Source organism: Vulpes vulpes, chromosome 14 (assembly GCF_048418805.1).
Source record: "Vulpes vulpes isolate BD-2025 chromosome 14, VulVul3, whole genome shotgun sequence".
NCBI classification, from domain to species: domain Eukaryota; kingdom Metazoa; phylum Chordata; class Mammalia; order Carnivora; family Canidae; genus Vulpes; species Vulpes vulpes.
The window spans coordinates 13,700,350-13,722,918 of NC_132793.1; the positions used below are offsets into that span (position 1 = coordinate 13,700,350).

The window sequence follows — 22,569 nt, forward strand, 5'->3', positions numbered from 1 at the left end:
GTCTCATACCTGCTGAGACCCGCCCGCATGTTTAGACTTTGGAATCCATAGGACATCTTTGATTCCCTACAACGAATTCCTTTGTTTGATTTCGAAGGACCCCATTGCAAATTTGTTTAAGTTTCTCTTATTTCCAGTGAAGAGCCTACATAGCCCAACCCCGCCCCCCAAAGAATTCTGTGATGCATTACAGTCGTGTCCTTGATGGGAGGAGGGAGGAAAAAATCTTCCTAAGCACGAATATTTCACTGTTGATTGTGTCTTTAAACAACGCCCTTCGCCACCACACACATTTACCCAGACATTTCGTCCAAAAATGAAAATCAGCTTTCCCCCTTCATCCTCAACTCTTCAAGGGTGTTGAATGATTTTTAAAGTAGACAGTCTGGGAAAAATAACGAAGCAGATTAAAGTGTATTTACTCAACGGACTAACATGCAGACGGATGGAAGACAAACAAGAAGCCTGGCTCATGGTAGCCGGGTAGGCCCGGTTTCTGCAGATTCTCCTGTGTGCCAAGGATGGGGCTGAGTGTGTTATATGCTTGAGCTCATTTAATCCCATCAAAGCTGTAATGGCTCTTACTCTTCCCATTAAACAGATGAGAAACCGGGGCAGAGGGATATTCTATGATTTATACAACCTGGCCTATCACTCCACTGCAACAGCCCACGTGGGAGCTCAGGATCCCCAGGTACCAACCCTCATCTTCTAATCACCTGGCTATATTGCATCCTTAAACATATATATCAGGGGGATGCCTGGGTGGCTAGTTGGTTGAGTGTCCGACTCTTGATTTGGGATCAGGTCCTGATCTCAGGGTGGTGAGATCGAGCCCCACCCTACCTTGGTCTTGGTGATGGGCGTGGAGCCTGCTTGAGACTCTCTCTCTCCCTCTCCATGAGCCCCTCCCATGTCTCTCTTAAAAAGGTATACCCCAGGGGTTGGCAAACTGTGGCTGGAGGGCCACCTGTTTTTGCAAAAAGGTTTCAATGGACCTTGCCACACCCACTCACTTTCTATTGTGTGTGACTGCTTTTGTGCTACACTGGCAGCCTTGAGGGGTTGCCACGGAGACTGGATGGCTTACAAAACCTAAAATATTTACTCTCAGGGCCTTTACAGGAAAATTTGCCGACCCCCTGGCCTAAATGATATTTTATCAAGTGTAGAAAAGCAGATCACAAAACTCCAACTATATTGTTCCCCCTACAAATGACATGCATGGATAATGGTTAAACAAGACCAGAAAGAAATGTGTATATATGTTTAAACAAATGGATTAAAGATGTGGGTTTTTTCCCCCGCGGGTTAGAGAGACTTAAAGTTGTTCTAATAATAAATAAAATTTCAAATTAAGAAGTATTGATTGAATTTTTTTAAGAAACTGAAACAAAAGTTGGAACTTCTCTGCTTGATTTGGATGGTGTTTGCCAAACACACAAGTGTTTTCTCTTTGGGCTAAAACTCAGCCCTCCTGAGAAATGAACTGGCTTTTGCTAACTTGTCAGGAGAGAAATTTGGGGCGTCTCATAAAGCAAATCATTGCAAATTGTGGGAAACACTCAGATCAAAATCTCTTGTCTGTTGGGGGAAATTTGAAAATTTTTATTGCCTTAGAATTGTACACTGTGAGTTTTCCAAGTATTGTATAACTTGGGAGCAGGGCTGGGGGCGGGGGGGGGGGGGGCGAGTGGGTGGTCAGGAGGAGAGATGGCAAAAAAACAGCCCCAAGCCCCAAAAACTTATTCAGATCCTTTCTTCTTGGCCTGTTTGGCTGAAGCTTGGGAGAAGTGTGTGTGCAGGGAGGGAGACAATGGGAGCAAAGTTGCTGGGAACACAGCTCCTGCTACTGATTAGCTGGGTGACTTTGGAGTGTGACGTCCCTGCTGCCACCTTAGAAGAACAGGGAAGTAAGAGACCTTTCTTAGCTGGTTGCGGGGAGTGGTGGGGTTATGCACCCAAAATGTCCAGATATTTCCTTTTATTATTTTTGAACTTTTGTCAGTTACAGGCCATGGATTCCAACCTCAAGCTACAAACTCAGGTGAGCAACAGATGCCACATTCCTTTATGTTTTGTAAATTGGTATTTCTCGAAGTGTGTGAAGCTAAAATGACTGTAGGTGTGAGCAGGTCCTGGACTGCGGACCTGGCTTTATATAATGTTGCCTCACATGGAGAGAAATGTATTCCCTCCTCAATTCTCTCAAATCCCAAGTCTCCCTGGGGGGCTAGTGTGTTCTTAACACCTCACACTGACTCTTCCCCTCCGGTAACAGAGGGGAGAGGCCTTGGGGAGGCAAAGGTACTTAGCGAGATTTAATAAGCTTGCTTGACCCCCCACTGAATATCATTTTCTTAGTTACCCCTGTTCCAGACAGCTGATAGCTTAAAGCAACAGTTCTATCTTTGTTAGTGCCATGAAGTTCCTTTTAAGAATAGCTTTGTCTAAATGACAAAGTATATGGGTTTAAAGAAAATTAACCAAATGTTAAAACAGCCGATTCATTCTCATAAAAATGCCTGTGGGGGTGTGTGGTTACGGTAAAAATCTTGCAAGTAGGATGGTCAGATTTAGCAAATAGAAAGCTCAGGTGCCCAGTTAAATATGCATTTTACTTTTTAAAAGATTTTATTTATTTATTCATGAGAGACAGAGAGAGGCAGAGACACAGGCAGAGGGAGAAGCAGGCTCCCTGTGGAGAGCCCGATGCGGGACTTGATCCCAAGACCCCAGGATCACGCCCTGAGCCAAAGACAGATGCTCAACCACTGAACCACCCAGGTGCCCCTAACTGTCATTTTATTTTACTTTATTTATTATTATTTTTAAAAATATTTTGTTTATTTATTCATGACAGAGAGAAAGAGAGGCAGAGGGAGAAACAGGTTCCACGCAAAGAGCCCGGTGTGGGACTCGATTCTGGGACTCCAGGATCATGCCCTGAGCTAAGGGCAGATGCTCAACTGCTGAGCCACACAGGCGTCCCCTAAATGTGCATTTTAAATAAATAACTCTTTGGTATAAGTAGATCCCAAATATCGGGTGGGAGGGGGAGGAAGACTATCAGGACAGAGACAAACTAAAAACACCTCCCAAAAGTGTGCTCAGCTAACTTCTTAGTTATTTGGGACTTAGATATTTGGGACTTCTACTAAGAAATTATTTGCTACTTATCCAAAGTTCAGATTTAACTGGGCATCCTGTATTTATCTGGCAATGCTGCTTGCAAGTGGTTCGCCGATTAGAAATGCTCCTAAATATGCCTCATTTCCCATCTGAGTCCCGAGCTGGGGTTATAGTCAGGGCTAATTGGGCCTACACCTCTGGGCTATCTGAAGATGTGGGGGTCTGCGGTGTGAGGCAGTACCAGTCCCTGGTACACCCTGGTGACACATGAGGGGTCTACTGCCCTGTCCATGGGGCTCCTTCAAATGCCGTGGCTTGGATGCCCCCTTTGTGCACGCCTGGGTCCTCAGGGGACCTTGGCTGAGCTGCAGAGCTAGAATGACAGGTGCAAAGAGTGATGGCCTCCTCCTCCACGACCTACCATATGCTCAGGGGCACTGTCAGGGAGCAGGGAGCAACGCCAGGGGCTCCAGAACCCATGGAATTCTCTCCTCTCTTATCTAGCTTAGGGAAATCTCTTCTTGGTCTAGAAAAATCCCATTCTCTGCAAATGGGCTGTGGCTTTCAAAAATAAGATCCCAGAAGCCCTGCCATAAAACTCTTCTGAAGTGAAGTTGCATGGGGACTGATCTTCATTTGAAAGGGAGAGAAACAGCCTTTTCTGTTCATGCCCGCTCTAGAATGTCTCTCTGGATATGCTGCCTCCTTTTATCTTGAGGGCTCAGGAGCCAGATCCCCTGGGCGATCACATGTTACCTGAGTGACTCTGGGCAAGTTTTTAAACTCCGTAGAACTCCATTGCCTTGTCTGTAACACAAGGTTCCAACCTCATACACTTGCTTGGTATGAGCATACATGAGTTAATACATGGAAGGGGCTTAGAACAGTGCCTGGCAGGTACCCAAATAACTCTATTTGGGTTAGTGATTATTTTTATCTTCTGTGCCAAAATACTCTCAGGTCACCTTTCCAACGGGGTCCCGGAGATTATTTTACCAACATCTTTAGGTTTATGAACAAGAAACACACCCTTGTTTGTTTGTTTTTACAGACTGCAAGCATTTCCACATCCAATAAGTTGGTTAATGTGCAAAATAACTCTCCCAGATGGGGACTGCTAGCCCCCTTCCACAGATGAGGAAAAGGAGGCCAGGAGGGGCGTATCAGCTATCCATGGCTGTGTAACAAATAGCTCCAGTGCTTACTGGCAAAAAACAATGATTTCTTCTTTCTCCTCGTTCTCCTGGTTGGTGAGGCAGTTTCTCTGCTGATTTGCTGGGCCTCCAGGGTGGCTGTATAAAGTGGGGAAACTGGCTGGAGTCACGTCTGGCTCGCTGTTGCCTGGGGCACCTCTGTTCTCTTCCCTGGAGTGTCTCATACCCCTAGACCCCGGCAGCCTGACGAGGTGGTCCCAAGGCTCCCAGAAGGTGAAGGCGGAAGCTTCAAGGCCTCTTAGCCCCCAAGCTCTGGAACTCACACCATGACCCCCCCACTGCATTATATTGATTAAATCAAGTGATAAGGTCAAGCACAGATTCAAAGGGGTAAAGAAATAGATCTGACCTTTGGATGTGAGAAGCAGCAGTCACATGCCAAAGGGATGTGTGTGTTCCGAGTGGAAAGAACATGTGGCTGTTCAACAATCAACCACAAGAGGTGAGCTCTTTTGACCTGGCCCTTGGCAAGAAAGACTTACAGAGGGATGGGAAGACCCCCTCGAAGCAGGCAGAGTCTTAGGGAAAATACTTTACAGAAGAAGCAGAGGCCTGTGATTCAGTTCTAATTTCTAGAGACCCGTCTGGTATCATTTAGTAGCCAGGGCTCGCGGTTTGCCCTGGCTTGGATGCCTGTCTTAGTCTGTTCGGGCTGCTATAACAAAATTCCAGAGACAGGATGGCTTATGAACAGCAGAAATGTTTTTTCTCACAGTTCTGGAGGCCTGGAGTCTAAGATCATGGTGCCAGCAGGTGTGGTGTCTGGTGAGGACTCACCTCCTGGGTCAGAGCCGTTGCCTTTTTGCTATGACCTCATGTGGCAAAGGGGGCAAGGGAGCTCTGGGGGACCTCTTTCCTAAGGGCACTAATCCCAGTCCACTTTCTAAGGCCATCACCCTGGGGACTTCAGCACAGGAACTGAGTGGCGGGAGGGGACATGAATGATGAGTCCCTAGCCTGCCCACGTCTGTGTGCTAGCTCTACCCAAGGGCTGGGGTCCGGCTGGGTGATAGCTTGTGGATTCTCCTTTCTCCACTTGGGCTAAGAACACTCCCTCCATTTCTTGCGAAGCTCTGACTGTTTTAGAGTTCAAATTTCCTTTTCAATGAAAAGTTTATCTTCCTGCAGTAACCTTGAGTCATTCAGTAAACACATTTGGGGCTTTGAATATAATCTTTACAGTGACCGCTCCCACTATTTACCTCCAGCCCAGACTTCTCCCCGCATTCCAGATTCAGTCACCTCCTGTCTATACAACATTGGTTATTACAAGTATGATGGGCATTTCAGACTTCATGGCTCAAACTAACTCTCGGTGTGACCCAAGCCTCACACGTGGCTGGTTCATTGTATGGGACCCTCACTAGTCCCTGCGCCGTGATCTATTTCCAACACAGTTTCCTAAGTGATTCTACTAAAGACCTAAGGACACCCTGTGTTCTACGTAGAACCCTCCAGCTGCTTCCCATCTCAGAGTAAAAGCAGAAGTCCTCGTGGTGAACAAGCCCTGAATGGCCTTTTCTGCCCAACTCTATCACCTCTTGGAGCCCCCCTTCTCTGGCTCCCTCGGCTCCAGGCACCATGGCCTCCTGGAAGCTCCTTAGATTCTGCAGGGTCACTCTCAGCTCAAGATCTTGGTCCTCGCCATTCCCTCTGCCTGAGTGTTCCTCCCCCTGGAAGATGGCCCTGATATAAAAGTTGTACCTCGAAATAATCCTCCTTTGGTGGTGCAGGGGATCTGAATTTGAAATTATGATCTTTGGTCAGTTGGTCAGTTGCAATTAAAGCAATGGTCCCAACATTCTTTTATCTAGTCTTGAATAAAATTAAATTTACAATCAGAAGCCACACATTTCTAATAGCACCTTAATAGAAAGAGAAATTTTGAACTGTTAGTGTAAATACTTCAAAACCCAAAACATTAAGCCAGCGATTACATTGTTACGTAAATAAGAGTGAAAACGGTTGGATGTTCATGGGTCAGAGACAGAAGACTACGAAATTGTCTGTATAACCAGGATGGATGGGAAGGTTCTTTCCTACCAGATTTATGCATGTTCTGCAACCTGTCCTCATAAAACTCAACCTAACAACATGATTTTCAAATGTAACCTTGAGTTTGAACTTACAGATCAGATTCCTAATTACCTCAATGTTAATGATGTCATTGATCTTCTCAGACTCTTGGTCTAAGAGAAGGGAAAAAAGCCTTGTTATCTTTTTTAAGTGTAAATTACAAAGCAAGTAAAAATAAGTTATGGTTATAGCAGAAGTAATTAAAATGATCTCGACTTTTCCCACCATGTTCAGTGGCAGCAGGAGAGAAAGAGGCAGGATGGGAGGGAGTCTTGGTGAGGTGGCCACTCCTGCTTCTGTAACTGTCCCCATGAGGATGGGTGGGTGTAGTGGGAACAAAATGGATCTAGTACCCATGCAGACTTGGGTTCAAATAGCTGCTTCTGCACAGTCCAGCTGGGTGTACTTGGGCAGGTCATTGTCCTTCCTCTCAGTCTTTCTTTCCTCAACTGGAGAAATAATATCTTTATTTCAAGGTTGGTATGAGCTCAAAATAAAATAATGCCTGTAAAGTGTTTGTTTATTTACTTATTTATTTTTAAAGATTTTATTTATTCATTCATGAGAGACACAAAGAGAGAGGCACAGACACAGGTAGAGGAAGAAGCAGGGGAGCCCAATGTGGAACTCAATCCCAGGATCCCAGGATTATGACCTGAACCAAGAAGGCGGACGCCAACCCCTGGGCCACCCAGGTGCCCCTGTAAAGCGTTTAGTTAGCAGAGTATAAGACATAGTTGTTGGGCTCTTTTTCTCACCTAAGGTCATCCTATGTCACCTGAGGGTGTCTTTGATCCTTGAACACTTTCAGAGCCCAAAGGAACAATGAGGCTCAGACTGGTTGGATCACTTGCCCATAGCCACAAAGCCAATGAAAGGCAGAGCTGGGATTTGAACCCACACATGTCAGCCCCATCTGGTGCTCTTTCTAGTCCATCAGTATTTCTATAACTTCAACGACTCGGCAACCACCTTCATCTCACACTTCTTGCCAGATATGCACACCTCCTGCAACATTATTTTCTTAAACTAGTTCTTTAAGTCAACTTATTTTATTGCTGCAATAAATGTACTTAAATAAGAAATGTTACATCCTGGGCCACCTGGGTGGCTCAGTGGTTAAGCGTCTGCCTTTGGCTCAGGGCATGATCCCAGGGTCCTGGGATCAAGTCCCACATCGGGCTCCCCACAGGAAGCCTACTTCTTTCTCCCTCTGCCTATGTCTCTGCCTCTCTCTGTGTGTCTCTTATGAAAAAAGAAATGTTACATCTCTACTCAAAATGGAAAACTAGCCTCACTGTAGCACATAAACAGTAACTTTAATATATATGTGTATGTGTAGATATATATATATATATTTAATATTGTGCTTATTTATTTGAGAGAGAGAGCAAGAGAGAAAGAGCATGAGCAAGGGGAGGAGCAGAGGGAGAAGGAGAAGCAGGCTCCCTGCTGAGCAAGGAGCTCAACAGGGGGCTCGACCGCAGGACCCCCGACATCATGACCTGAGCCGAAGGCAGGTGCCCAACCACTGAGTCACCCAGGTGTCCCTATACATATATCTGTAAGGAAACCAAAACAATGTTGTTCAATTCCACCTAGATGCTGTGGCTGGCTGAGAGCTCTGGGCTGGAAGCTATCTCTGTCTTGGTTACAAAAGGAGATCAGCAAATGTTAGAGAGCGTTAAGGACATCCTCCTAACCCGGGAGGGCGGGAGACTCTCCCGGGTGTAATCAGAATGGTCGAAAGATAAAAGAACAGCGATTATTAATATTATCAGTATGCGATAAAGTGTTACTTACTACTATAGCCACGCACCGTGTGCAACCAAAACATCATTTGTCGTAACGCTTGGGGAAAATAAGCCACACTTTGCTGAACATTGCCTTCCACTGAGGAACCTCCAGAAAAAGTCTTGTAATAGACAATTTTTCAGAACTTTATGACCACAATCTGCGGTAACAGATACATAACCCGCATTGGTATTCACATCCATACCCACGTCTATATCCTTGCCTGTGCCTCGAACAGTGCACAACAGAAGCATTCGCGATGATGTGTGCAGTCCTTACGAAGAGTCTGTGCTCAGCACACGGATGTTTCCTTCCCCCTCTTTTCCTTTCCAATCCTTATCTATTTAATTTTTTTTTTAAATAGTAAGCAGGACTAGTAAAATAAATACTGAAGTTACACCAAAAAAGCCAATGATGGATAAAAGATAAGAAGGCTTGTGTGTAGAAAGAGAGAAAGAGATCTTAGCACCTCTAAACACCCTAAGACAGTGACACTCAGTTACTTCAGTGACCCTGGGCTCCCCCAGGCCCTTCAGGGAGTCCTCAAGATCAAAACTATTTTTGTTTTGATGAAACAATACCAAGATGTTATTTGCCTTTTCCATTCTCTCACAAGTGTGCAGCGGAGTCTTCCAGAAGTTACATGACATACGATGATGTCATCCCCCTGATATTAACATGAAATGGGTCTGTGACTGCTCATTTCACATAAATTAACAAATGTTTTTAAAATTTCTGTCTTAATTTCTAATATGGCAAAAAACACACACACACAGAGAGAGAGAGAGCCCCTGTCAACAAAAATTCTTTGGGCTCCTCTCTAATTTTTAAGAATGTAAAGGGGTTATGAGGCCAAAAGCCACGAGAACTGAGTCCCTAAAAATGACCGATTGGATTAAGGAATGAAGCATGACATCATATAGCGAGCTGAGGGAGAGAAAGAAAAGCTTTTGTCGGACTGTGGTTTTCAGGGAAGGTTTCACAGCGTGGACTTAGAGCTCTACCTGGGTACTGAAAGTTCAGCGGGGTCTGTTTAGTCATGGGAGGGAGGGCATTCCAGGAAGGTGGCTCAGCATGTGCAAAGGCAAGGTGGTGGAGAGTGAATGAGGTGACGTGGATCAGGGGTGGGGAGGAGACCAGCCTTGCTTGGTCGGAAGGTGCAGCGTGGAGTGGAGATGCTGGGATCAGTGTTGAAGACCCTTCCACCCCGCGGTGGTCTCTGCCGCTGACTCAGAGGCCCCCTTGGCCAGAGAAAACCAAACAGTCTGGTTTGCACTCCCCGAATGTTCCCTCCCGCTGCTCCTGGGAGCTGAGACCTCACCCACAGGTCCCCCATGCCGCATGGGTGGGAGTCTACAGTCAACCACAGAGCTGAACAAAACCTAAACTGTTTCTTTTCTTTGGAAGGCCCCTAGAAACAGGAAGAGAGGCTGTTTTCTAGGATTTGCCAAGAGTTAAGTCATTCCTCGCTGATACAAACAATTTCTCGGGTTACTCTTTGGGGCCCAGGAACATTCATGAACTGTGCTGGGTTTGAACTCTTCAACTCGGAACCTCAGTTCCCTGGGTCATCTGCCTGGGGCTGGGGCATAGCTCCCTGGTCCTGCCTGGCTTTTCAGACACAAGGCCCAGCCATCTCCAGGGGGAGGCCTCAGAGAAATGCTCACCCAGAGCTATTGTGAGGAGCTGACAGACTTCGGTCTTGTTCCTGAGTTTGACCAGTGGATGCCGGGTCTTGGGAAGGACACAGTCAGGTGCGTCATCGGTGAAGAAACACATGGATGCAGGGGCACCTGAAGAGAGTGAGTAGAATCCGGAAAGCAACATTTACTGAGCTTGGTGTTTACGGTGCCATGCCCTGTCCTAGGGGGCTTGTGTGTTTTCTGTCATCTGATTCTCACTACCTCCTAGTAAGACATGGGGGTGGGGTGGGGGGGCTAAGAACGATGTCTCTGGAGCCACTGCCTGAGTCTGCGTCCTGGTTCTGCCATGCGGTAGATCATATTTTTCCAAGATGGCCATAACAATGTCTTCCATTGCACGTGTCCTTCTACGACAGAGACTTGACCCTCCTTCCATCAGTTAGGGTCTGTGCCCCCTTCTTTTGGATCTTGGCAGGTTTGTGACATGCTTATAACTAATAGAACATGGTGGAAGTGAAACTATAGGACTTCCAAGGCTAGGTCATGCTGTTTTCCTTCACTGGAGCGTTCCTGCTAGAACCCTGAGCCATCAGGTAAGAAGTTCTAGTTCCGGGGCAGCCTGGGTGGCTCAGCAGTTTAGTGCTGCCTTCGGTCCAGGGCGTGATTCTGGAGTCCCAGGATCGAGTCCAGCGTTGGGCTCCCTGCATGGAGCCTACTTCCCCCTCTGCCTCTGTCTCTGTCTCTGCCTCTCTCTCTCTCTCTCTCTCTCTCTCTTTGTGTGTCTCTCATGAATAAATAAATAAAATCTTAAAAAAAAAAAAAAAGGAGTTCTAGTTCCCTGAGGCTGCCATGATGTGAGGAAGCCCAAGCACACAGGGAGGCCATGGCCAGATGGGGAGGCCATGTGTAGGGGCTCTAGTTGGTGGGCAGGTGAGTGGAGCATTTGAGTCATCCTTGCCCCAGTGCCAGACATGTGAGTGACTGATTTCAGTCCCAGCCACCAACTCATCCCCAGCCTTGAGTCTTCCCAGAGGAGGCCCCCAACATTATGGAGCACAAATAAGCCATCCCTATCGTGCTCTTTCTGAATTTCCAACCCCCAATATACATGAGGGTAACAGAATGGGTGTTCTTCTACATCACTAAGTTTGGGGTGGTTTGTTATACAGGAATAGTAGCTAGAATGTGCCACGACCTTGCTGTGTGACTTTGGGTAAGTTACTTCATTTTTCTGAGCTCAGTTTGCTGATCAGGAAAAGGAAGATAATTATATTACATACACTCCATTGAGATATGGGGAGAATTACATTTTCTACACAACAGAGCTCAATGCTTCATACAGCATCTGGCACATAGTAAGTGTTTGATAAAAGTTATTATTAATTTCTGATGACTCTCTTAATAAATAGATATAAGGTTGGGAATGAAATTGCCCTCCTTCCCATGGCCCCTTTCTTCTGTTCTGCTCCAGGGCTGGGGCCAGACACAGAGAATAAATAAATGAAATCCATTGATCACACAAAAAATGATGGAACTCACAAACTGATAAATGGAACAGATACTTGAGTTCAATATTAGGAAACATTGGGGGGCGGTGTGGACTGTGGCAAGTAAGAGAGGTCACATGTTTCTGAACGAGGCAGTCATGAATCAACTCTGTCAGTTGTTAATATGCACAAATAGGGTCCTGGTGTCTTTAGCTCTTCCGATTTTTCACAAAGAGCCACAGATCCGTATTTTATGTAAAATCTCCTAATTTTTAAATATTAGCAATGACTTCAAATTCTTATATAACACGCACCAGGCCAAATAAGCATGGCGGTGAGCCACTTTGAGACCGTAGCTTTAGTGATGGGGTTGTTGTGGGTTGATGTTCAGGGCCAGAGGGAGAGAAGCCCCCTCTCTTCCACGAGAGCCCCTCTGAGACCACCCACCTCTCACACAATACTTACAACCCCTCTGACGCCCTGTAGGTCTTGCTGGGCAAATCCAAACCACCAGTCTAGACCCATTTCTCAACCTTCTAAATATTCTTGCTGAGGAGCTTCTGTCTTATACAGTTTTTAAACATTTTTTTAATCATTCCCCACCATGAAATTTTAATCCACAGATATTTTGTATATCTGTTTAAGTACTAAGTGTATATATGCACTTCCTACATAAAGAGTATGATTTTCTTTTCATCGTGACCACGCATACTCAACAAAGGGTAGGAGGGAGTTTTGCCCCCAAGGGATTTTGAAAACTGGTTCTTGAGGGCAAAAAAAAAATTCTTATTCTTTTTATGTGTCAAACACAGATACACAGTACATCTATAGTATTGAAAGTCCACGGAAGGGAGATGGGTTAGGAAAACAATGTCTAAAAAGTCTCCTTAGGGAGACAATAATGGAAAAAAATAACAAAGCCCTGGTCTGGGGCAGCCCGGGTGGCTCAGAGGTTTAGTGCCGCCTTTAGCCCAGGGCCTGATCCTGGAGTTCTGGGATGGAGTCCCATGTTGGGCTCCCTGCATGGAGCCTGCTTCTGCCTCTGCCTGTGTCTCTACCTCTCTCTGTGTGTCTCTCATGAATAAGTAAATAAAATCTTTAAAAAAAAAAAAAAAAAGCCCAGGTTTGGGCTCTACTGTTATGCCCAGATCTCTTCTCAGATGCCCCGAGCACACGTCCTCACTTACATTCCTCCCTCTGGGTCCTCTTCCAAATGTGTGTGGCCATTCCCATCATGACTCAGCTTCCTAGGTGTGCAACCTGTACCTGGACACGAGGCGGTGCAGAGGGGTCCTGCACTCAGGTTGGTGCTCTGCTGTCACCATCTTGAAACTAATAACTTTTTGAACAAGGGTTCCCTCATTTTCTTTTTGCATTGCAGCCTGCAAATGCCAGAGCCAGTACAGCCTGGGGCTTTGGAACAAGGATTTGAAGGCCAGCCTCCCTACCCACCAGCTCCTCAAGCACATTCACTAACCTCTCTGAGGCTCAGGGAGCAGGGCTGTGGAGGGGGGCATAACAAGGCACTTATTTCAAAGCATTTCAGGGAGCAGGACGGTGTGGGCTAAAGCCTGCAAAGGCCTAAGGCCAAGGCCGAAGCCCTGCCTTGACACAGAGTAAGCACTCCCTGGGCATAGCTAGGATAACCAGTCGTCCTCATAGCTAGGATAACTAGTCGTCCTCCGCAGCCCAGGCCTAGTACAGCAAGACTCCACCTGCAGCTCTCCTTAGGGAGGCCTTGGTTTTGCCTGCTGATGGTTCTGATTGGTTGGTTTGTTCTCGGCATCTGCTCCCATTGATCTGTGCCTGAGATGCACTCATTTTAAAATAATGGGCCCCTCTGGCCCCCTCATACTTGTGAGTCTTTATCCAGATGAGCCTCCCTCACCCTTGACTTTCTGGGGAAATGAACACAGCGACCTGTGAGGGACCTGCTCCCCCAGCAAACCTGTCTTTGGGCTCACTCCTGCCAGCTCGGGAGTCCTCAGGCCCATCTCTTGGTGGTTTTACACATTTTCACGATGCCCAAAGTGTGATTTTTGCTCCAAGGTCCAAGCCTAGGATCTCACGTCGATGCTGAGTATGAACTACGTGGGTTTGGGGGATTGCCTCCATGTCGCCGCCTAGAATATGGAGACTTGGGGTACCTTATAAAACCTTTCCTGTTTGGCATGGAGGGGCATGTCTCCCTTCTTTTCCCTGGGTGTGAAAGGAGCTCTGATCCAAACAAATGATGAGAGTCTAAGATTAGGTGTGTGTGAGGGCTAGGGGGATGCGGTCGGGGGGTGATGGAGGGGTTGGGGAGAATAAAAGACTAATCGTGGTCTGGGGGGGGGGGGGGGCAAAAGCAACCAAAGAGAATCAGGAATAAACTCTGTTCCCAGCTATGCCATAGGTTCCCTGTGGGCACTTGGACAAGCCATGCACCTCCTTTGGGTCTCTGTTTTCCCATTTGCAAAGTAAAGAGTGTATCAGTGATTTTGGTTTGGTTTGGTTTCGGTTGACAGCGACAAAAACCGACATAAGTCATAAAAAAGATTTCATTAGCTTGTGGAGCTATATGCAGCATCAGGCACAGCTGGATCCAGGTGTCCTGTCACTGCGACAGAAGTCACTGTTCATCTCTTGGCTCTGATTTTCTCCATCTTCATTTCACTCTCTGGTGGGCTTTCCCCAAATTGGTGGCAGATAGACCCAGCAGGGCCAGGTTTATACCCGCTAGTTCAACATCGCCCTTTGCTGATGGCAAAGCAAAGCTCCCGAGTTTGATGGAGTCTGATTCTTTCCTCCTGGAGTCTCCTCACATCGCACGTGTGTCTCTCAGCCATCTCCAGGCTCAGGGAGAGGAACTATCATCATTGGCTAGGCTGAGGTCGTGTGTCTACCCTGGAACCAATCACTGTGTCTGGGTGAAGAGTGCTCTGGTTGGCCGAGCCTGGATCCCACGCCCGCCCTGGGAGCTCAGACCCATCCAAACCACATGAGTGGAGGGTCTGCTGAGAAAGTTATTCCCAGAGGGAGGTCATGCAGAGTTGGCTGTGTATTAACATGGTTCAGAATTCAAACAGTACACCCTGTTCATCTAATACTTCCCCATTTCTGTCCCTCAACGAACTATCCCCCCTTCCCAGAGGCAACCAGTGGTACCAGTTTCTTGAGTATCTGTATGAGTGTCCTGTTGCTGCTATAACGAACCGCCACAAATTTCGTGGCTTGAAACAACACAAATTTATTTAGTTTTAGTTGGATAGGATAGAAATCTGGCACAGGTCTTATCGTCTAAAATCAAGGTGCTATGTATTTTAATTTAAAACCGAATAAAAAAAATAAAACCAAATAAAAAGCTGCATTGCATATTTAAGTGTGGCATGTACCTAAGTCTAATGAACTGAAAATGTATAACCCACCAATCATTGCCCTGGGTCATGGTCATCATTAATTCATTCATTAATTAGTTTGTTTTTACATGGTCATCATTTATTTTTAAGGGAGTAGAAGGCATAGCACATAGTAAAAGTATTGCTTTGTGAAACTTTTGTTTCAGTCTTTTGTGGGTGAGTGCATATGTGTGAACTAGGTCATGATATAAAAAGTATTTTTTACTGTGAGTCACAGTCAAAAATGTTGGGAAGTTATTATTATATAGTTTAGTGGTTATATGAGGTTTTTCTGGGGTCAGACTGTCTGGCTCCATCACTTACCAGCTGGGTGACCTTGAATAACTGACTTAATCTCTCTGAGCCTCAGTTTCCTTGTCTGCAAAATGGAGATCATAATCATACTCCACCTTCCAGGGTTTGTGGGAAGTCCTTAGCAGTGATTGGCACATGATAAGCATTTGTTATTATTATCCTTGTTTCTATTGACTTTGAGGGGGTGAGATGTTCATGGGAGAAAGAGCAGAGGCTAGGCAGGGATCTTTGTACAGATGGGAAAGGTGGCCTCAGCTCAGAGGAGCAGGGCTGAGATGGGTGAGGAATGGGGGGGGGGGGGTTGTTCTCACACTAACCCAGACTAGGTGGGAAGTCAGGCTGCTGTGGCACTCAGTATTCCAGCTCCAGGTGAAGATTTGGGAGGTGCCTGATGATATGCAAATGAGATTATACTCTGAGGAGTCCTATCATGAGCCCACCAGAATCCTCCAAATATGAGCACAAGCTGGTTGATTTTATTCTTTCATCCAATCAGGAAGTATATATGGAGTTCCTAGGCTATGTCAGACCCTGTTCCAGGGCTAGGGACGCAGCCGAGAACCAGCAGGGCAATGTCCTTGTCCCCAGGGTATGCATAGCCTAGAGATGTGTAAGGACTAGACATGTGGGTAATTACAGACGTGTTGGATGGTATTAAGGAAAAGTTCAGAATATTACGGACAGGTCAAATGGGAGACTGATGTTCCCATGGTCGGGGGGGGGGGTGGGGGGAGCAGTTGGAGAAATCCTCTTGGAGTTGTATTTGGCTAATATCTGTGCAATGACTAGGAGCAAGAAAGGTCAAGGGCTTTAGGGGGAGGGGGAGGACGTCAGGGGGATAGTGGGGCATTTGCAAAGACCTTGCTGTGGGAGATGACGTGGCCTTGTGTGGGAACTGAAGCAAATTCAGTTTGTCGTTTGGAACCCCAGAGAAAGTGGCATCAAAAAAGGGCGGGGGTGGGGATGGAGAACGGCTCAGGCAGGAGTCTTGAAAGGGCCACAGAGAAGAGCGGCTGAAGTCTTCTGGAGTCCTAGCATTAATGTCTTAGGGATTTGAGAAGTACATTCCACACACACACCCCCCAAAAAAAAACAAAAGAAAATAAAACAAAACTTGAGAGCTGCTTTAGAAGGAAGACAGGCCAGGGCTTAGGGAAAGGAGGGGTAAGAGGCAGCTGTTCAGAACAGCAATTCAGGGGACTGCAGATTGGGGTCCCAGAAGAATTGATGAAAAGGAGGTACCAATTCAGCTGCAGAACAGCTGTCCTGGAGACTGCAAACCCTGTGGCACATTTTAGAAAAATTCTGAAAGTTCTCCAATGTCAGGATCTATGGGTGAGAACTAATAAGATTAAATTTCATTAGGATTAATGTCAGAGTCAGTCTGTGGGGTCATTCATTCACTCAACAAACATTCACCAAATGATGCTTTGAAATCAGAAAGTCCAGGGTTGATATCTAAGGTCTGTCATCTACTAAATTGCTAAGAAAGTGCCCACTTTGTGACTCAGTTTCCTTATCTGTAACTTGGGGATGACATTACCTACTTCCTAAGGGGTTGGGTTGGTTCTGGACTCTAGACTGGGCTTCAAGGACATAGAAATGAAAAAAAGCAGGTCTCTGGGCTCAAGTAGCTGTAGTCTTTTGGGGGAGACAGACAAGAGACGAGGCAATTTCCATACCCTGGGATTAGGGACACAATGGTGGAAACATTGGAGGCTGTAGAAGCAGAGAGGAGGGATTCCTTGGGTCAAAAAATCAACTGCTAAAAAATTCATAGGTTACGCCTCAGAGTTATTCAGATCTCTTTTAGTTGTAGATGACAAAAACTCAATTAAAACTGACTTATTGGCTCATACAGTGGGTAAGTAGAGAGGTAAAGGCTTCAGGTTTGGCTGGATCCAGGTGCTCAATGAAGGTCCCAAGGACTTGTTCTCACTCTACTGCTTTCTTTTGTATTGGCTTCATTCTTAAGTAGGCTTGGGGTGGTAAGATGACCACCAGTGGCTCCATGCTTATTTCCTGCCAGTTTAACCAATCCAATGCAAAGAGATCTTTTTTTTCCTCAATAATTTCAAACAAATTCTAAGGATTTAGTCTCATTCCATGTCTTGTGTCATGTGTCCATCTCTGAACCTATCACTGGGGCCAGGAGAATAAACTATGTTGAATGGCCCTGCCTGCCTCCCGTGCTCGGCCTTAGAGCCAGGGTGGGGTGGCATTTGAGCAGGGACATTGGCTTTTTCTTGCCTCTGGATTCAAACTAAAACAGCTCTTCCTGGGTCTTGAGCCTATTAGCCTGCAGACTGGAAGAACATCATTTGCTGTCCTGGTTCTAAGGCCTTCAGACACGGATTAGAGCTAAACCATCACCTCTTCTGGGTCTGCAGCTTGCTGACTCACCCTGAGATCTTTGGACGGGTCAGCCTCCATGATCACGTGAGCCAACTCCTTATATTCTCTTTCTCTCTCTCTCTCTCTCTCTCTCTCTCTCTCTCTCACACACACACACACACACACACACACACACACACACCTATCTCCTATTGGTTCTATTTCTCTGGAGAATTTTCTAGAGACTATTACTATTGCTGTCAAGGTCTTACTGTGTGTTAGGAATTGTGCTGGGTGATGGATGGGTTTTTTGTTTTTTGGTTTTTTTTCATTTTATCTATATCACTGCCTTGGGAGTAAGGCATATTCTTCATTAGTCTTCTAAGACTAGGAACCTGAGGCTCACCAAGGTGAAATGATTTCCTGGGGTCCCCCAGCTGACCAGTGGCAGCACTGCCATTTGTACCCCAAGCCCCTTCCCGTCTCGCTGTACTCCACCACTTTGACAGAGCACAAAGCCAAATTCTGGTTCTTTATGTGGGAAAAATGAACTAAATATATCTCTTGTGAGCCTTCATGAGGAAAAATAAAGAAAATAATATGCTTTGGGTGTGAGAGAGAAATATAATGACACAAAGAAAGTAAAATAATTATAATAAAACAGCTTGGAGGGCACCTGGGTAGCTCAATTGGTTGAGCGTCTGCCTTTGGCTCAGGTCATGATCCCGGGTCCTGGGATCGAGTCTAGGTCACGCTCTCTGCTCAGCGGGGAGCCTGCTTCTCCCTCTCCCTCTGCCTGTCGCTCCCCCTGCTTGTGCTCCCTCACGTTGGCTCTCTCTTTCTGTGTCAAATAAATAAAATCTTAAAAAAAAAAATACAGCTTGGGAACTTCAGAGCAAAAACAGAAAATCTAGAGGAAAGAACCAGAATTGACTCAAGAAGAGGTCGGAAAAGTTAAAAGACAACTAACCACAGGGAAAAGTGAAGTTGTTAAAAATTAACCAAAAGGGGGATGCCTGGGTGGCCCAGCGGTTTAGCGCCGCCTTTGGCCCAAGGCATGATCCTGGAAACCCAGGATCGAGTCCCACATCGGGCTCCCTGTGTGGAGCCTGCTTCTCCCTCTGCCTGTGTCTCTGTCTCTCTCTCTCTGTGTGTCTCTCATGAATAAATAAAAATCTTTAAAAAAAAAAAAATTAACCAAAAGGTTTCATTTAGCAGAAATCGATGCCCAGTTCCTCAAATCATTTATTGAAGCAAAGAACAACCTTAAGGACCAGGTGTGTCATTCCAGCACAATTAGGAAAACTCCAGATCATACTCACTTATGAATAGAGATGCTGAGATTCTCAATAAAATGTCAGTGACATATTAAAGAATAATAGATCATGAGCCGATAATGTCTGTTTCAGGAGGCAGAAGTGGTTCATCATTACACGATCTGACAGTGTAATTCATTACGTCATTACCTCAGTAAATTAAGTGAGGAAAACCAGGGCTTAAATAAAAATGCTGGGATGGCAATCTGATAAAATTCCACAGCTGTTGCTAGAAAAAACTCCAAGTAAAACTGAGGATAGAAAGAAACTACATGAATAGGATGAAAATAATTCCTACAAACTCACAGTGGCCACACTGTCATACCGTGAATCATGAATCAAGCTCAACAGAGTGACCAATAAGGCTGGATGGTTACTGTCCACACTGTTATTTCTAGCTAATGCGATTATACACAAAAATGAAATAAGTTGTGTCAATATTCAAAGGAAGTGGTAAAATCATCTTTTTTTCCAGCAGATATAATTGCAAGCTTAGAAAACTCAAAAGAAGCTACTTAAAAAATATTCTTCACATGAGTATTTGTAAATGATTAATTGATAAATTACTCGAATATGTTCTAAAGATGAAGACTTTAGTAGTTTTTACTAGGAATCATGGGTTAGAAAATGAATGTAGAAAACCATGTCGTTCGTATCAGTGATCCAAATGATCAAATACAATGAGATTTAACAATAAAAGTATTAGACAGATGGAAACGGCCGTAAGATTTAATTAAAGAAGAAACAAAAGCCTAACTGAATGGCTTGTGTGGACACATATCCCATGTTCTTAATGGGAAGATTTAATTTCACAGTACCAAGCCTTCCCAAATTAATCTTTAAATTGTGTAAAATTCCAATTCTAATCTCAACAAGGTTTTGCAGACTGTGTATGGAAAAATCTCTAAGGAATTTTTGAAAATGAGGACTTAGGGTGGGGATAGGACAGGCTGTCCTCCCAGTTGGGCAAAAGGGCTTGGACTGGATATTTCCATCTGGATCTGATGTTCCCTACCTTCCCGGATTCCCCTGGAAGCTGACCCCTCTCTCTGGTTGTGTCTGCGGCTCCAGGTTCTCTGACCTGTGGTGGGTTTGGGGCAGCAGGAGGAGGCACTTGCAAGGGCAGGAGGGTAGGAAAAGATCAAAGTGAGCATATTTATTCCCTCCTTCCCTGCTGGGCTATGGTGGGCAGGCTGTGTCCTCCTACTCAAGACAGCACTCCCTTCTCCCTAGGACTCTACCCTCCTGATTCCAGGGCACACTTCCTCCCAGTGCTGTGCTTGCAGATGTTGAACAACAGGCTCTGGGGGCAGGAAGCTCTGATATTTAGCATTTGCCAGTTTCCTTGGTGTAAATATTCCCACCATGGCTGGTTTCAAGTTACCCGGATGGTGTCTCATGTAGCTGGAAAGAAATGCTAACAAGTGGCTCTTGCCTGCAAGTGTGAGCTAGCTTCTGCATTCCTCTATTTCCCCCTGGGGTCCCTCTCAGGTCCAGGGGCAGTAATAGCACCTCTGTCATAGTCCTCTACTGCTCTACCCCTTGGTGGCCTCCATAAACCCTGCCCATCCCTTGGCCAATAGTCTCTTTATCAAACTCCTCCGCGGAGTCATGCTTGACTGGGCCATTTGTTTCCCACTGGGACCCTGGCTGCTGCTATATCACTAGAAAGCTAGGGAAGGAAAAACATGAGAATAAATACATAGACTAGTAGGACATTATAGAAACTCCAGAAATTAATCTAGGTATATACAGGAAATTTATATACCTATTGATCAAAGTGTATATGGGAATACATATATTTATTTATAGAAATCGATATATTTCTTAATTTGTTTACTTAATTTGTTTACATTTAAATTCAGGAGAAACAGGATGTTTTATTGAAAAATGGTACTGCCTTGGGGTGCCTGGGTGGCTCAGTCAGTTAAGCATCTGCCTTTGGTTCATGTCATGATCCCAGGGTCCTTGGATGGAATCCACTTCAGGCTCCCTGCTTCACTGGCAATCTGCTTCTCCCTCTCCTTCTGACCCTCCCCACTGCTCATGCTCTCACTTGTCCTCTCTCTCTTTCAAATTAATACATAAAAAAATCTTAAAAAAAAAAAAAGAAAAAAAGTATTGCCTTAAGTGGCTGCCTATTTACAAGAAGGTAGGTTAGGGACACCTGGGTGGCTCAGTGGTTGAACATCTGCCTTGGGCTCAGGGCATGATCCTGGGGTCCTGGGATCGAGTCTGCCTTTGGGCTTCTTGCAGGAAGCCTGCTTCTCCCTCTGCCTGTGTCTCTGCCTCTCTCTGTGTCTCTCATAAATAAAAAAATAAAATCTTTAAAAAAATTTTAACCAGTTGCATATCAACCTACAGAGGCATCCATAATGTATGTTGATCAATCAAATTTTACAAAGGGCAAGGATCTTACTTACATGACCATATGTTGGCATTTGTATCATTGCATTTGTATCATCATGAGGGGAAAAAAGAATATGGAAAGATAGTTACCCAATTATTAAGCTTAAAGTGTGAGTTGACTTTCAGGGAGAAAGTGAGGTTTTCTTTTCTTTTTCTTTTTTTCTTTTTTTAAGCTAATCTCTTGTTGATTGACTTTTTTTTTTTTCTTCCCAATAACATATATTGCTTTGGTTGTCAGGGAAAAAAAATGCAATCATGTGCACACAAACATGCTTACATACTTCTATGTTTTCTAGGGATCCCTGGGTGGTGCAGCGGTTTGGCGCCTGCCTTTGGCCCAGGGCGCGATCCTGGAGACCCGGGATCGAATCCCATGTCGGGCTCCCAGTGCATGGAGCCTGCTTCTCCCTCTGCCTGTGTCTCTGCCTCTCTCTCTCTCTCTGACTGTCATAAAAAAAATAAAAATAAAAAAAATTTCTAAAAAATAAAAAAATAAAAAAAATAAAAATGTGAAAGCAGTGTAGCAGTGTTATGTAGACTTCACTGTATAGATACACTGTGTTGCATTTAACCAGTTTCCTACCATTAGGCATTTAGTTAGTTTTCAGATTTTCCCTCTGCAGTAGGTTATCCTTATACGTGTACTTGCATATGCGATCTGTCCATTCAGATTATCATTCATATTTTTGTATATCCTTTATGCCGGGTCCTGGTTTAGGCGCTGGGGAGACCGCCCTTACGGATTTGACATTAAGTTGTGGGTCACAGAAAATGAATCTGTGAGTAAACCCAGATACAGCACAATGTCTAATAATGTCTAACAGAAAACAAAACAAGGTAAGAGGAAGAGAGGGATGTGAGGTATGGGGTAGGGGGTGGCTGCTTCCAGTAAGCTGGTCAGGGATGAACTTGATGATGTGGTGACATTTCACAGGGACCTGAAGGAAGAGCCCCTTGAGACCAGCATTCAAAAATATAAAAAAGAAAATAGAAACAATCTTACCAACCAAAGATACTTCTATTTAACATTTTGGGGTTTTTCTTTCAATTAGTTTCTATGCAGCTAGTTTTTAAAACATAATATTGGAATGATATATATAGTTCTTTTTTCTCTTCCCTGGGCTTTATGCTATATGCATTTTCTCATGTTTTTCTGATTATTTCCTCAGGATAAACTCTCGAGAGCAAAACTACTGATTCAAAGGATATGCCCATTTAGCCTCTTGGTAATGATTATTTATATCATTTTACGTTCCCACCAGCAGTAAAGAAGCAGCCCCATTTCTCCACATTTTTGCCAGCACTGACTCCAGCTGTCTTAAATCTTTGCCAGTTTGATTGCTTTTTTTTTTTTTAAAGGGAAACCCATCTCATGGTCGTTCTCTCTCTCCCTCTTCTTCTTCTTTTTTTTAAATTAGTAGTAGAAGTCAATAACCCTTCCATTTTTCTAAAAAGAAGAATAGAGATGAATT

The 22,569-nt window shown here is 45.0% G+C and overlaps 1 long non-coding RNA gene across 1 annotated transcript; it reads left to right on the forward strand.

Moving 5' to 3' along the window:
- The first annotated feature begins 1,955 nt into the window (after nt 1–1,955).
- Nucleotides 1,956–21,536, forward strand: LOC140595286 (uncharacterized). The gene is made up of 3 exons (XR_011996785.1): nt 1,956–2,047; nt 17,337–17,477; nt 21,394–21,536. It is a non-coding gene; the product is annotated as an uncharacterized lncRNA (long non-coding RNA).
- The last annotated feature ends 1,033 nt before the right edge of the window (nt 21,537–22,569 follow it).